We start from the raw sequence: 16,526 nt of genomic DNA, 5'->3' as shown, positions 1-16,526 counted from the left end.
AGAAAGATATATTTGGCACAATGAAGTACATATAATTGAAAGGGAGAAAGAGTTTAGATTATATAAACAGAACTTGCAGAAGACATGGGATGGGGAGAGAAAGACGGTATTTCTGATAAGCTTGGAAAACCGGATTATAGTAGTAAAAAAGGGGTCATTAGGCTAAGAAGGTATGATTATTTGTTTCACCACACTTTAAAGCTTTGGCTCTGTCCTTGGGATTGACCTATCAAGAGACCTGTTTATTATTCTATAATTTCTTTAAGAATTTCAGATTCAAACTCCCTTAGTATATTGATTTTCATCACACAGAAACTGTCTTTTTTCTAATTATCTAAATATTAAAGATAATTATAGAGACATAAGCATGCTTTGAAGACAGTTTTCCAGCTGTCCATTGATCAATGGAACAAAATACTGATTTCAAACTCCCATTGGATTTTTGTTGTGATTTAATATACTCCACATTGTGAGATGAAGTGGAAAATTATGACAATTATTTGGTTCAATTAGCTCAACAATTTTTTTTATCAGAAATTTCTAGATAATGGAGGCAAAAAGATTTATTTGGCTCAAGTTAAACAAGTAATTGTTAAGTTCACCTTTACTTGCATAAGGAGATATGACTTTTGGAAAGAGATAATATATGAGATGGTTTTGAAACTTGTAATGAATTTACCAACCTTTCATTATTCTCCATTAATTTTCATACACTGGAATTCCAACCTCTCCAAATGTACTTTCTGAAATGTGTACAGAAAAGAGAACAATTTAATGAATAAGAGCCATACTCTTGCATTATAACTCTAAAAACATTGATAAATGGTGCTTAATGTGTTCCACTATTTCTTGTAATATTGAGAATATGTTAACCTAGTTTGTTTGAAAAATAGATGGAAGAGCCAGATTTTTCTTGCCTTAGCTAAGGTCAAAGCAAAAGTAGGTTTTATAAAAATTATCCTGGAGAAATTGTACATCCACCTTTTCACAATTTCTGAAATAGTTTAATGGGCATCAGTAACAGAAGAAAATCCAACCCTATTGTCACGGTTTCTAACCATCAGACAAACAACTGTGTGCACATAATCTGTATCAATGATGAAAGGATGGCTATGGAATCCAAAGGACTTTCCTGTTGGAGCACTTTGCATTAAACATCCATCATACAAGATATAAAAAACCTATTGATTATGTAAAAAGTCAAATACTGCAATGCTGTTGTTTTCAGGACAAATGCTTTGAGCTGGGTACAATGGTTAGTTCTGAGGGCAAGAATGATCACAGAGGGTGAGACAAAAAATTAATATTGTAATACTTTACTATGTAAAAGAATCACATTTTTTCCCATTCTCAATATGAGGAAAATATTGAGAACTTGAAATAAATGCCTTGCGTTTTCTTGGACCCATAGCATGATTAATTAGAGATTTGGGCTCATATCTATTTGACATCTAGGGACCATTGGCCTTTTCCAAAGAATAGTTGATGTTCTTCATGACAAATTGAAAAAGTAATATAATTTCCATGGACATTAAATGGCTCTTAATGCTTAAAAAGGTATTTGAGGAGATTGAGAATATATCATCATTTATAATAAATGCTTGTTGGATTTGATGAAATTAGATTTGTATTCTCTCTAAATGGACAAGCATACTGCGGGAACATTATGAAAGATGCATTCTTGGCTTCTTTCTGGCTATTAATGGAAGACCACTGAACACAATTTGCCCTTATTTGAGGAGGAAAAATGAACTTTCCAAGGACATGAAAATTTCCTCTCATCAGAAATCAGTCTCAGATTTCTTGAAGACTGATGATGTTTAAAATATATAGTAATTGCATTTAATTACACTAGGAAGCTTGTGAGCTTTCATGTTTTCTGTACTGATTGTTAGTGATAAAACTACAGCAATGAATTATTTTGGAAAATGGGATGAAGCTAGGAAAATAGTTTGCTTCAATATATCATAGTAGCACAAAGATTTTTCTTTTTCCTCTAAATTGTTCTGCTTATTTATAATGATGTTCTGTTCAATCATTCTAACAGCTGGCACAGTGAAATCGTTATTCCCAAGTTCATTATTGGTGACTCCTATGTGAAATGCTCTACTATAGTTAATATTGGGTCATTGGGAGCTATTTCTCTAAAAGTCAATCTTACGTAGACAAAATACTTGCAGATACTGAATTTATTTAAAAAGCAATCTCCTTTCCACAATTTGAACTTTTCCAATTCTTTCAGGTAATTTAGGTTTTCAAAGTCAACATTTTACAACTTCCATAGGTAAAAGCAATTCTAATGTATACTTGCAGGACTTGTATTATCACAACAGTGAAAGGCGGAGCAATTGAGTTGTTGGGTTGAGGAAGTAGTAATAATATTGCCAAAAACCCAATTGAGGACACCAGTCTTCCACTTTGTGACTTGTTATAGATATTAGATAAAAGGAAAGGAAGCTAGGAATGGTGTTTATTATAGGCTAACACATTCCATTATATTAGCATGGCTGAGAATTTTGAAAGGCAAAAAAGCATGAAGTAGGTTGGACTTTATCTTTGTGGATCATTACATGAAATTCCAGGAATCTTATGTTCCCAGAGGGCTTTGCCACTTTTTGTATTTTCTTATCATATATGTTTCTGGAGGTCTTGCACATTTGGCTATGTGACCAACTGCTCAGAGCCTTGAATGTACAGAACATTAAAATGTCTGAGTCCTGATGATTCTGTTATGATATCAGCAACACTTGTCTCTTTGAAAAACACATTTGGAACCATTTCTCATTTTCTTATCCACAAGCTCAGAGGTAAGAGAAAGTATTCTTAGTTTTCTAATATGCAAAATGGAAGTTTTGGAGAAAAGGTTGAAAGAGAAAAATTGTTTAGCTTCCTTTGAGAATTAAGATCCTAAAATTCTAAGCTTTGAAAGCCATATTCCTTTCTTCTTAAGCTTGGATACTGTACTTATAGTTCCCTCTATAAAATCATTTGGTGATAATATAATTAATATGTTGTAAACAAGTCAACAAACCTATATTAACAGAGCATGCCAGTGTACTAAGCACAGAGGATACCAAAAAGGGGGGCAAAAACAGTGTCTGACTCTTAAATGCCCCATCATAAAAACACAAAATCCTCCTGGCAATTCCATATAATCAATCCCCTATATAAACATTTTTCAATAATACCAAATGTCCCCCCTGATGTGTTTTTCATTTAATATAATTTCTTTGTATTACTAGTTAATGACGTTTGGTAGAATATTCCTGTATGTGTATATACTATGAACCTGTCAAGGAAGGCACAATACTTTATTTTATTCTCATTTGGTTCTGTCAGAGAAAAATATTAGAATTGAAGGGACCCTCAAGGTCATCTCATTAGCAACAGATGTAAATGTAGAAGAACAAAGCTAAGGCAGGGAACCAGGGTTGAACTTTAGAAGGTCTGCTGACAATTGGCTTAGGGAAAGAGAAGGCATTTCTTCTTTCTTTTCATTACTTTCAGTGCTAGTATATATTTGTTCAAGTAGGTGATCTTTTAAAAGGCTCACAGGGCAACAATGGAAATTAATTGCAATGAAGAGCTATAGGAAACATATAGTGGCTTCCTTGGATTCAGTTAGATTGTCTTTCAATGTTTTTAGCTCTATTTGTCTACTGCCTTGTTTGGTATAATTTCAAGGAAAGAAGTTAAAATTTCATGAAACATCCTCCTTAAAATATCTAAATTACTTCTTCAATTAAGTTCCCAAATTAGAGAAAAGATCTTTAAACATTTCAAAGAAATAAAGACTTTTGGAATCTTAGGCTGGCATGATAAGAGTGGGTACTCCTTTTGGAATTCTAGATTTGAGTTTCAGAGCTGTTGCCTATGACAGGTCACTCTCTCCAAGTTCAAGTTCCTTAAATTTATAAATTGAGATGAGATTAAGAGGTGATCTGAGTAGTAATGGTGGTTACTACAGATTCAGACTAAAAGCTAGGTATCTGATTTTCCCATGATGTGCTCCATGTACATATATATGTATACATACACACAAATATATTTAATGTTACATTTTCCTTTCCCTTCCCTATCATCCCTGCTTCTCATTCCAAGTCACAAAGAGGACATCTACATATTTTAAGGTAACTAATAACTTTGGCTACTTTTTGTTCCATTCCCACTTGGGTTCTGAAGCTAAAGCAATAAAGAACAAGTATACTTTGTGCATTCTCATTTGGGGAGAGTGATGAGGTTTTGTTGCTGCCTCTCAGACCTGACACTAATCAGTACGGAGTATGCCAGAGGCACTTGTGATTACCCAGCACCCCCTCTGTTCTTTCAATGCCTAGGGCATAGAGGTGGCATTTTATGCATCACTCCAGTCTTATTTCTCTGATTACACAAAGGATCCTCACCTTCATCACCTGTGTCTATAATGGAGGGGGAGTGGTGGAGTAGATGGGAAGAGTGGTGAAAGCAAAACTCAGAATGTCAGGCAGCTTTCTGTCTGCCTTCCTTAACAAAATGAATTTACCATCACAGCAAGAGGGAAATTACCTAGACACCCTGGGCTGGGAGTAATAGCATTTAATGTCGCATCATAATGCAGATATGCCTAAAGATATGGTCTTTACAAAACAAAGAATCAATGTTTACTGGTACCCTGACTTTCTATTCTTCATCTAAGCAATAATTTTCTTCTCTAAAGTTGTCTTTACCTCCCCTTCTTTGCCAAACATGGCAAATATAAGCTGGTTTTCAGATATGCTGCATTTTATAAGTTTACTTATACAGGTGTTTCTGACTTTGAAGTCATAGACCCATGCTGTTCAGAGGTGGAAGAGACTGTAGAAAACTAATCCAACCCTATTATTTTATTGATAAAAGAACTAAAGGCTCAAGAGGAGAGCAGCTCCTGAATATATATTTAGAAATGAACTTGTTGCACATCATGTATTTTAAATGCATTAGGGGAGTTGGATGTTTAAAGGAACCTCAAGGGGAATCCTTTTCAAGAAAAGAGAATCCTTTTAAAATGTGAATAATAAAAACCATATTCTGAGGTTTTTTTTTTTTAAAGCATACCAGGAGAGGTCTTTAAATCTAATATGAAAACCATAGGAGAAGTGTGTATTAGCATTCATCAAAAGTGTAGAAGCCAAGTGTGCACACACACGCGTGTATGTATTAAATAGTATATTTCTCCCAATTACATGTCAAAACTATTTTAGCATTATTTTAAAAAGATTTTGAATTCCAATTTCTCTCCCCTTTCTTCTCCTCCCTTTATTGAAAACGGTAGGCTTAATGTTGATACAGTTTATGTATAAGCTATTATGCAAAAAATTTCCATATTAGCTACAGTAGTGAAAGAAAAAATAGATCACAAGGGATAAACATGAAAAAGAATAAAATAAGTGAAAAATATATTTCTATATGCTTTCAGGATCCATCATTTTTTTTATTTGGATGTGGATAGCATCTTCCTTCATGAGTCTTTTGTACTTGGATTATGTTCTAAAGAAGAGCCGAGTCATTCATGGTTGATCATAATGTTGCTAATATTGTGCACAATATTTTCCTTGTTCTACTTATTTCACCTTTCATCTATTTGAAATCCTTTCAATTTTTTTTTCTGGAAACTACCTATTCATCATTTCTTATTGCACAATTATATTCCATTGTATTTATATACTACAGTTTATTCAGTCATTCTGCTGTTTGGCATCCCCTCACTTTTCAATATTTGGCCACCACAAAAAGGATTGCTACAAATATATTTGCAGATGTAGATTCTTCTCCCTTTAAGATCTCATTGGGAGGCAGACTTAATGGTGTTATTGCTGGATCAAAGGGAATGTACACTTATATAGCACTTGGGGCATAGTTCCAAATTGCTCTCTAGAATTGTTGAATCAGTTCACAACTCTACCAATAATGCATTAGTGTCCATATTTTCCCACATTCTCTCCAACATTTCTCATTTTCTTTTTTTGGTCAGAATACCAGTCTGGTAGTTGTGAAATGCTACCACCAAGTTGTTTTAATTTGCATTTATCTAATCAAAAATGATTTGAAGCACTTCTTCATATGCTAATAGATAGCTTTGATTTCTTCTGAGAATTGCCTGTTTATACCTTTTGACCAACTTTCAATAGGGGAATGGCTTATATTCTTATAAATTTGACTCAATTCTCAATATATTTGAAAAATGAGGTCTATATCAGAGATACATCCTATGAAGAATTTTTTCCCAGCTTTCTGCTTTCTAATAATGGTTGCATTGGTGTTTTTGTATAAAAGCTTTTAAATTAAATATAATCAAAATTATCTATTTTGTTAAATCATGGATTCTTCCCTTCTTCATAGATCTAACACAAACTATCCCTTGCTTATGTTGCTATTTGTCTATATTGATGTTAATGCTTATGTCTAAATCATGTGCCCATTTAGACCTTATTTTGGTATATAGTGTGAAATGTTGTTCTGGACCTAGTTTTTCTATCAGGTTTTTGTCAAAGAGTGAGTTCTTATCCCCAAAACTGTGACACTTGTATTTATCAAACACTAAGTTACTATGATCATTGACTATTGTGTCTTGTGTACTTCATCTATTCCACTTCTCAACCACCCTATTTCTTAGCCAGTACCAGTTAGTTTTGATGATTACTGCTTTATAATATAGTTTGAGATATCATATTGCTTTGCCACTTTCTTCTATATATTTTCATTAATTTCCTTGATATTCTTGACTTTTTGTTCTTCTAGATGAATTTTGTTGTTATTTTTATTTAGATCTATCAAATAACTTTTTTGGTAATTTGGTTTGTATGGCATTGAATTAGTAAATTAGTTCAGGCAAAATTGTCATTTTCATTGGCCTACAAATAAGCAAACGATATTTTCCCATTTGTTTAGATTTGATTTTATTTGTATGAAAAGTGTTTTGTAATTGTGTTCATTTAGTTCTCAGATTTGTCTTGGCAGATACATTCTTAAGTATTTTATATTGTTTGAAGTTACTTTCAATTTGTCTATGTTTAATGCTGAGCTTTGTTATTCATATAAAAAATGCTGATGATTTATGTGGGTTTGCCTTATGTCCTGCAACTTTGCTAAAGTTCTTAATTGTTCTAAGTGGTTTTTAAAATTGATTTTCTAGGATTCTTAAATATGTCTTCATAGCATCTGCAAAGAATGATAGTTTCTTTCTTCATTCTCTATTCTAATTCCTTCAATTACTTTTTCTTCTTTTATTGCTATAGCTAAAATGTCTAGTACTATATTGAATAATAGTAATGATCATGGACTTCATTGCTTCACATCTGATGTTACTGGGAAGGCTTCTAAAGTATCTACATGAAAAGATTGCTGATATTAAGGTAGATATTTCTTATCATTTTACACAATGCTCCATTTATTCCTATGTTCTCTAGCATTTTTAGTAGGAATGAATGCTATATTTTGCCAAAAGCCTTTTCAGCATTTAATGGAAAATCAGATGATTTCTGTTGGTTTTATTATTGATATGATCAATTGTGAGGATGATTTTCCTAATATAGGACCAACCCTGCATTCCTGGTATAAGTCCCCACAAGTCATAGTGTATAATACTGATGATATATTGCTGCTATCACCTTCCTAATGTTCTGTTCAAAATTTTCTGCATCAATATTCATTAGGGAAATTGACATATAATTTTCTTTCTCTGTTTTAGCTCTTCCTGGTTTAGGGAGCAATACTATATTTGTATCATTGAAAAAAGTTTGTTAGGACTCCCTCTTTACCAACTTTAATTACATTATAGTATTGGAATTAATTGTTTTTTAAATGTTTGGTAGAATTCACTCATAAATCCAACTTGCCCTGGGGAATTTTTCCTATGGAATTGAATTCATTATATATTTAATTTCTTTTTCTAAGATGGGGTTAGTTAGAAATTCTATTTTCTTATCTATTAATCTAGAAGTTTATATTTTATTTTTTGTGGGTCATAAGTCAGCATTTATTATTCAAGTTCAATAACATGTTAGAAGGAGGTAGAGAACATTCAGAACAAAGATTCAAAGATAAAGGGAAGGAGGGAGAAGACAGGGTATCAGAGCCTCTCATTTGTTATTGATCTAACAAAGCTTGATCCTAATTTCTGAGCCATGATCCAGGGTACCATAAGGTGGAATTCCAAGGGTGGCCTGCAATTTTAGGAAAGCATCAAAGGGTGGTCAAAGTTACACATCCAACAAAAGGTGTGGCTGTGATTCTTAAATCTATAGCACTGCTGTATTTCAGGGAACTAAAGTCTAGAAGTTTATTAAATTCCATCCAATACATTTCAGTTGTTATGAAATATTCTTATAAAGTCTTTGTGCTAAAGAATTCTTTCATTGCCTCTCTAACTTGTACTTTGCTTCTAGTGTCTTTGAAAATGAATTCAACTAGTAGGCTGCATTCTCAAGAGCTGCTATTTGCTTTCCAATTAAAGTGATCTCATCCAGATAAGGCTAAAGTGCTGCATATTTCTGGCTTAAGTCCTTTAGATTTATCCTTATGTTTACTGCAGTGTCCCATGTTATTTCTAGATAAAGTTAGTTAACTTGCTCATATTTTCCAGAAGTTTAAAGATTTTGGTGATGGCTGTCAGTTTAACTGTCAGACATATGGTCATCTTAGAGAAACATTCCTGGTACAGCTCCATGATGTCCACCTTGATCGGCTCTGTGGTCATCTTGACTCTCTCTACCATTGCACTGTCTAGGAAGAGAGGAAAGAGAAGGGATAGAGGGAAGGATGGAGATGGGAAGAGGAAAAAGAAAGAATAAGGAAGGAGGAGAAAGAGAAGAAAAGGAGAGGGGAGAAGAAGGGAAAGATGAAGTCTCTTAGAAATTTATATTTTCACAAATATTCATGAATTTTGCTCAGACTGTCAGATTTGTTGACACATAATTGAACAAAATATTTCCTAACAATTGCTTTAGCATTTTTTTTGTTGGTGGTGATCTCACTCTTTTCATTTTTGATACTGGATTTTTGTGGATTTTTTCCTTTTTGTTTATTTGTTTGTTTTGTTTGTTTTTTACTTCTATGAATCCTTTTTTTGGGCAGGTAACCATTTAATATTACTCTTTGGGAATAGAAGTTGTATTGTTTTATTTGTTTGTTTGTTTTTGTTTTTTGTTTTGTTTTGTTTTGTTTTTTTACTTCAGTATTATCTTCTGAAGAAGGATGCTAATCTTTCCTAATCCCATAGTAACTTTCTATGGTTGAATTCCTCTTTGCTTGATCATTTTTGTTTTCATTTATGGGAGATTGTTGGTATAATTACCTCTAGTCTTGGGGTGAGGGGGTTATGCCTCTTTAAATTCTCCTTCACCAAGGACTCCAGATTCTTATAAGTGCCCATAGTCAGCAGCATTCCTGTCTCACAGCTTTGGTACTCACCTTGTCTCCTAGAGCTGCATTTCCACAGCACAACAGGCCCCTTCCTTATCAGAAGAGATTCTGTAAAGTTTTCCCAAATCAGACACCCAACAACCCAAGTGTCTGGGAGGTGAAACTTATGGCTGGGACAGAGGATAAGTCCCAGGTAGCCCAGGACTCCCTTATTGTGGTTTCATGAAACTAGCCTGGATGTATTCCAGGAGCCAACCCTATAAATCTTTCTTTGTATGTTTGGTCCCAAAAGCACTACTGTTTTGCCCCAACACTTCTTTGTTTTTACAGCTCCACATTCATTCAGTCACATGTTTTTCTCCTTTGTAGGGAAAATCTGAAAAGCTTGGAATTTTCTGACTTATTCTACCATTTTCCCAGAATCTTCTCCCTTGCAATTTTTAAAAATCTGAACTTTGCTCCTAGGACTTCTTGGCTACCAACACTAGCTGTTTGCCTAGTGTTGAGCTGATGCTGCTCTGAGTCCCACAGGGGACTCCCATGTCTGGTGCTGCAATGAAGGGGTAAGATGAGGGTGACTGGCAATCCTGGAGGCCATTAGGCACCAGGTAGGCCCTAGTAGTGGTATCTGGTATGTACTGAGGCTGCTAAGATGTTTCTGCATTTCCCCAGATCTATGCCATAGCAGGTGAAGGCTTGGCTCCTGGAGGCTGCCCGTTTGCCCAAGGCTTTAATGAAGCATGTGGGAGGGTGCTGCTGCCAGCTGCCTGTTTATAGGATTGGTATCTATCTGATTGCCCCGGGGGCTACACTGAAGTACATGGAATCTGGCCACTGGAGATTGCCTCTTTGTCCAGGCTATGCTGAAGCACATGACTATTCTTGAAGTTGGAGCCTGCTTGTTCCCCTGGCTAAGCAGCGACACATGAAGGTTTCTGGTGTGGTATTTGCCTGCTCTACCACACTGGGGCTAAGGCTCTGCTACTGGTTCTCCTGAGGTGGGACTTTCTCCTGGTTTGTTGAAATACTTCCTAACCTGGGGTGTGTTCCCCTTTTATCCTAATGAGGCAGATCTTTACTGCTGATCTTCCGGATTGCTTGGGCTCGAAGATTGTTTCAACCCATCCTTTTTGCTGATTTCTGCTATTCCAGGATTTGTTTGGGGATATTATTTTATGGTTATTTGTTTGTTTGTTTTGGTTTTTAAACTTATTTATTTACCAGATAAATGCATAGGTAATTTTACAACACTGACAATTGCCAAACCTTTTGTCCTAATTTTTCCTCTCCTCCCCCCATCCCAGATGGCATGTTGACCAATATATCTTAAATATGTTAAAGTATAAATTAAATACAACGTATGTATACATGTCCAAACAGTTGTTGTGCTGTACAAAAAGAATCAGACTTTGAAATAGTGTACAATTAGCCTGTGAAGGAAATCAAAAATGCAAGCGGACAAAATTAGAGGGATTGGGAATTCTATGTAGTGGTTCATAGTCATCTCCCAGAGTTCTTTCTGGTTCAGTTCATTACTGGTCTATTGGAACTGATTTGCTTCATCTCATTGTTGAAAATGGTCACATCCATCAGAATTGATCATCATGTAGTATTGTTGTTGAAGTGTATAGTGATCTCCTGGTTCTGCTCATTTCACTTAACATCAGTTCCTGTAAGTCTCTCCAGGATTTTATGGCTATTTGTAGGGGAATATGGAAGAGTCATAAGAACTCACTGCTTATTTTGGCTTCAGGAAGTCTTCAATCTATGCCATGGAGTCCAGAGGAAATTGTTCTTATTTGCATGATTTTTGAGTTCTTTATAAGAGGAACCCAGTAAAATAGAACTGACCTAAAATTTTATTGTCACAAGGGAGCAACTAGTAGGTCACTCTCAGTGTTTTATGAATTCTGATAAATGAGTATTTCTTTCTTGCATTTAATAACAATTTTTTGTATTAGGAACAAAATATTTCCCCCCTTTCTACTTCCAAAACTAAACAATGTGGGAAATATCCCAAAGATTTTCTAAGGCTAAGATTTAATCAAATAGTAAAAGATAATTTACAATTGGGTTATTGGGTGTATTCCTGTTCATTTTATTTACTCAGACAAATCCAGAGAAGTATAGATTTTCTCCTTTGTCAATATGGGTGATATAGCAATTGATGTCTCACCAAGATTTTGGAATTTTCCATTAACTGATTTTGATTTTTAGAAATCTAGCCACTTGGAAGAAAAGGTCAGAAGTGGGGGGTTTCTGCATTAGGTTTCTGCAAAATATTTGCAGCTTGTGCTTTGTACTTCTCTACTGACAACATCTTGTATGTTGGGACTTGCCCTTTCTCACAAGATCATATTAAATCCTTTTTTGCTTTTCTACCTTAAGAGTCTCTAATTTCAATTTGGGTAGGGATCATCACTGTCCCATACACAGCATAAACACCACTACTCATATAGCTTATGGAGGCTAAGGTCCAGTTTTTACCCTTCACATCTTGACTCAACTTTTTACTTTCAAAATAATAAACTGGGATTGTGTTGCCCATTACAAGGTGCTTTCTAAAGCCATACCTTTCTAAAGTCATAGGAACTGACTATTGCTAGAAAGATGAGGCATGATGATTGGCCAGAAGATATAGATTTTGGTAAGTTGCTGAAACGATACTTTTGTCACTCAGTTGTTTCAGACTTTTCCTGGCTCCATTTGAGGTTTTCTTGGCAAAGATACTGTAGTGATGTCCATTTCCTTCTCTATATCATTTTACAGAAAAGGAAACTGAGGTAAACAGGTTCAGTGACTTTCCCAAGGAAAACTATTGCATTTGCTCTGAGATGATGAATCTTCCTGATTTCAGGCCCAGTGCTCTCTATTCACTGAATCACCTAGATGCTACTTGACCCCCTCAGACAATACATATCAGAGATGAAATACCTGTTCAGCAGGCCCACAAGGTGTTTCATGCTTTAAGTACTAATTCCAAAGGAGAACAAAATAGGAGTGATTTATAGCATACTTCAATTTGTGTTTTAAACATTTCTGTTGTCATAGAGAAAATAGTTGCTCTGTATCTTATTATTTACCTTATAGAGAGATCCTTGACCTAACAATATTACTACTTGGCATGAATACCAAAGGAGACTCAAAAAAAGGAAAACGACCTATGTACAAAGAATATTCATAGCAGCTCTCTTCTCAGGGCAAAAAAAAGTTGAAAATTGAGGGAACGCCCATCATTTGAGGAATGGCCAATAAATTATGGTGTGTGTTTATGATGGAATAGTATTGTTCTGTGGGAAATTATGAATAAGATGCTCTCAGGAAGAAAAAAAAACAGGAAAGTACTCTATGAACTCAAAGTGAAGTGTGCTGTATACAAAATAATAGCAGTGTTCTAGGGTGACTAGCTATGAATGATTTTGCTATTCTCAATAAGACAATCATCCATGACTACTCTGAAGGACTTATGATGAAAAATCCTGTACTCAAAGAAAGAACTGATTGTAATTGAATAAAGACTGACTCATTCTATCTCTGTCTCTCTCTTCTAAGCTTAATTTTTCTTGAGGGTTTTTATTTTCATTAGGGTGGGAGATCTATTTTTTTCACAACTTGACTTCTTTGAAAATGTTTTGTATAACTTCACAAGTAGTTTCTTAATTGTGGGTGGAGATAAATCAGAGAATCTTTATAGAAGGGAGCCCCCATTAATCCTTTTTTGATTACAGCCAACAGTCTAGGTTCTGGTCCTTAGCAAAACCTGAGCTTTGTTTAAAAGCTTTTTCACAGATTTCTGCTATCAAAAGGAAGTGTGATGAGCCCAAGAATGAGGAAAAGACCTGATTCCCCCCACTTTAGGGTCAGGCTTGTCTAGGACATGACCTGGGGCCATGTGAGCTATTCCTTCCATTGAACCTTCAACCTATTTACCACCAGAACCTGTTGGCTCTAAGCCTCAGGTTCTTAATTGTATTTGTGTCATGGACTGCCTTGGCAACCAGGTCAAATCTATCTACCCCTTCTTAACAGAATGAAAACAGAAAAAAGGGAAATTCACACTTTCAGTTAGGAGTTAATGAAAATAAAGATGCATTTTTCCTCTTCTTAATGGGGGTTGAGGTCCCTTTAAGATTCCTCTCTAACTGTCCATGGCTGACTTTAATTCACAAATCCTGGTCAAAAGCACCCTTTTGAATATCCGGGCGCAGCCCCATTATCAGCTCAGCTTTCCCCAGCCACCACCCGATATAAGCTTATTGAAAAGCCTGCCAAGAATTTGGGAGTACCGCCCATCTTCTTCTAGGTATAAAAGAGGCGAGCTGGAACTCTCTCTTTGTAGGACCCCTCCCTGCCAACACATGGTATCCTTCCAGCCATGCAAGGGTTCCTGCCTGCCCAGTGGCCACCTCTGGCCCTGATGTCTTTCTAACTGAGCTTTACTTCCAAATTTCTACAATAAACTTTTTATTTATCAATCTAGGTTTTCAGGCCTGTAAATTCATTTACAGGGGACACTGTGCCTCATGGGATTATTTTACTATCTATGCACCGAGAAATGGGGATCCCCTTTCCTTTCCCTCATTATTCTGAGTTATATTTCCAAGATAAGAATCTTTTCTGTGAGTTTACACTCCACTCTTCTGTCTACCTCCTAGTCATCAGTCAACTGTGAAAAACACTTAACCTGACCACCTATTTATCAAGAATAATAGTTTAAGTAGAAAGCTGCTAAATAGCCTGATTCTGTTTGGAGTTTATCTTCTGCAAAGGGTTCTGCACGAATTTCCAACTCTGTGGAGTCTCTTGTCATTGGAGTAATTTGTGGCTCTTGATCCAAATACAAATAGTTTTTTGTTTCATTTGTTTACTACTCCTTTAGTTTCATGAACCCTTAATACTCCTCCAGCAATCAGGAATTATGAAACTCTAAACTAATCAACAAGCTTTTTATTAAGACATGTTATGTTTCAGGCACTCTGCTAGGCTCTGAGTACACAGACAAAAACAAAATATATCCTCAAGAAGCTTACATTCCACAAGAGAGACCAAATGTATCTATTAAAGTTTATATAAAGTGAATACCCAGCTAGGACAGCAGGTCTTACATAAATAGAACTGACATTTCTTTTTTTTTTTTTTCCCATTTCCTGAAGTTTTGAAGTGATATAGACAGTCATTCAGAAAACAATCATAGTTTTGAGAAATAAAAAGATTAAGTTGAAATCTGTTTCTTATTTTTGAATGTTATAGTGATGACAATTAGGTAAGTAGTATCTAAATGGAATAGGTTTAATTGAGGTCTAGTGGCCGCACAAGAGACTTCTGTAAAGGAATTTACAGACAAGAAAACCTAGATTGATAAAAGAGGTTTGTTGTGGGGTTTGGAAGTAAAGCTTAGTTAGTAAAGTTGAGGGCACCGGAGCTACAGGTCCAGTGGGCAGAAACCCTTGACATGACCAGCGTAAGGATGTCATGTTTGGGACTTCTGCAAAGACTGGACTCCAGTTCTGCTCCTTTAATAATAGAGGGCTTTGGTAATCTGAAGGGGCTTGTGAGTGGAGTCCCAGGTTGGCCTCTGGCTTGAGCTTCAGGCAGGGTTAGAATTTGAATACAATTCAATGGGTTTTTAGATAAGAAGGAAGCTGTTTGTGCTTAAGGTGGGGGTTGGGAAACCTGAGCAGCTCATTAGAATGGGAGCTGGGACAGCCCAAGTTGGCTTAGATCCCATGGGGGCTGGGAGAGCCCATATATCTCCCATTGGAATTCATGGGGGTTGGGAATCCGAAAGGAATCTTAACCCACATCAATAGCACTAAGCTTTATATGCTAATAACTGATTTTTTTTTTCTATAATGAAATTAGTTCAAGTGAGTATTCTCATTTTAGCCACTCATAGGGCATAATTCTGACAAGCACAATCTTCTCTGCCTTTCTCTTTACTTTCCTCTAGTATATGGCCATATTGTACCAAAGCTGACATCTCTCCAGTGGCTAAAGAAGCACTCTCTTTACTAGCTCTTCCCAGACACCATTCTGGACCTTGGTGGGTAACTTATTAACAGAGTTTTTGGTTACACCATTTCCTCTCACATAGCCACAAATCAGCATCCTCTCTAGATTCTCAGCCTTCTCACAAAAAGGACTACTTCAAATCTCTCCTCTGCTCCTTTTTAAAGGCCCATCATCAAGGGGTAGTTTTCCTTCTTCCATTCCTCCAGACAGTTTCCCATTCTGAGATTTAATCAGTGATGGGAATGAATCCATAAATCCTGAAACTGAAAACCAAAAACCTGCCTAAGCCCTGTGAAACTAATCTTTGTTCTTTGTCTTCAATCATGTCAAGATGTATCAGTGAATATATCCGCACCTTCCAAAGGAAGGTGCTATCAAAATTTTCTTATGAAGATATTTATGTCCATCCAGAAGTCACAAAGGCTTTTAAACATAACCAAAGTCACTAGAATTTACCCCTTTAACCTCATTAAGTTTATCAGGTTTTGCTGGGCTAGCTTCACCATGAATATGCCTGATAAATATGCAAAGAACTCCAGACTAATGCTGACAAGGATAAAAACACCAAAACAATATCTATTACCATCATAAGCTTTTTGAAGGTAAGGGCTATGCTGAAGGCACATCTGTATTTTCCAGTGCCTTGAACTCATCTTAATGTGATTTTAATGTGACTTTAAAAAATGATAATGTTTAATTCAAATCAAGTCAGGGCTTCTAAAATTTTACTCTCCAAAAACTCTCTACAAGACATTAAAATATTTGCATAGACTCAATAGCATAGATTCCATTTTCTACAACAACAAAGGATATGAAGAATTCATAAATGATCATTACTTACTTAGTCCTTCATCAGCCATCATCCAGAGCCCCTATCCAGAAGCAAGATGACTGGTTTGGGAGAGAACAGTCATTGCCTTATTCCAGCACAAGGAAGGAAGCTGGAACAAGATTAGGAAGCAAGGGTACATGCAGAAGAACCATGATGTAATTGTGGATGGTTTTCTGGTTTCATCATTTCTCTTCACCCCATTACCCATTATCTCTCTTCCTTCAACCAGCTTTGCTTTTTCTTATTTCCCTGCTGGTCTTCCTCAAACTACTCATTAGCTTGCTCTCTGTTGCATTTTCCTTGC

General features: G+C 35.7%; 1 long non-coding RNA gene and 1 pseudogene across 1 annotated transcript in view; both read right to left on the bottom strand.

The window, feature by feature from the left end:
• The window catches only part of LOC141553760 (uncharacterized), a 35,505-nt gene extending 19,228 nt beyond the window's left edge, over nucleotides 1–16,277 (bottom strand). The window contains exons 1-2 of the long non-coding RNA XR_012485631.1: nucleotides 16,232–16,277; nucleotides 684–743 (exon numbers count right to left, since the gene is read on the bottom strand). This is a non-coding gene — a long non-coding RNA (uncharacterized LOC141553760). The remainder of the gene's footprint in view (nucleotides 1–683; nucleotides 744–16,231) is intronic.
• LOC141557046 (biogenesis of lysosome-related organelles complex 1 subunit 2-like) lies at nucleotides 8,370–8,713 on the bottom strand (annotated as a pseudogene).
• Nucleotides 16,278–16,526: the final 249 nt, after the last annotated feature.

This window comes from Sminthopsis crassicaudata, chromosome 2, assembly GCF_048593235.1.
Source record: "Sminthopsis crassicaudata isolate SCR6 chromosome 2, ASM4859323v1, whole genome shotgun sequence".
NCBI classification, from domain to species: Eukaryota; Metazoa; Chordata; class Mammalia; order Dasyuromorphia; family Dasyuridae; genus Sminthopsis; species Sminthopsis crassicaudata.
The sequence above is the reverse complement of the archived record's forward strand: the minus strand, read 5'-3'. Positions and strand labels throughout refer to the sequence as shown.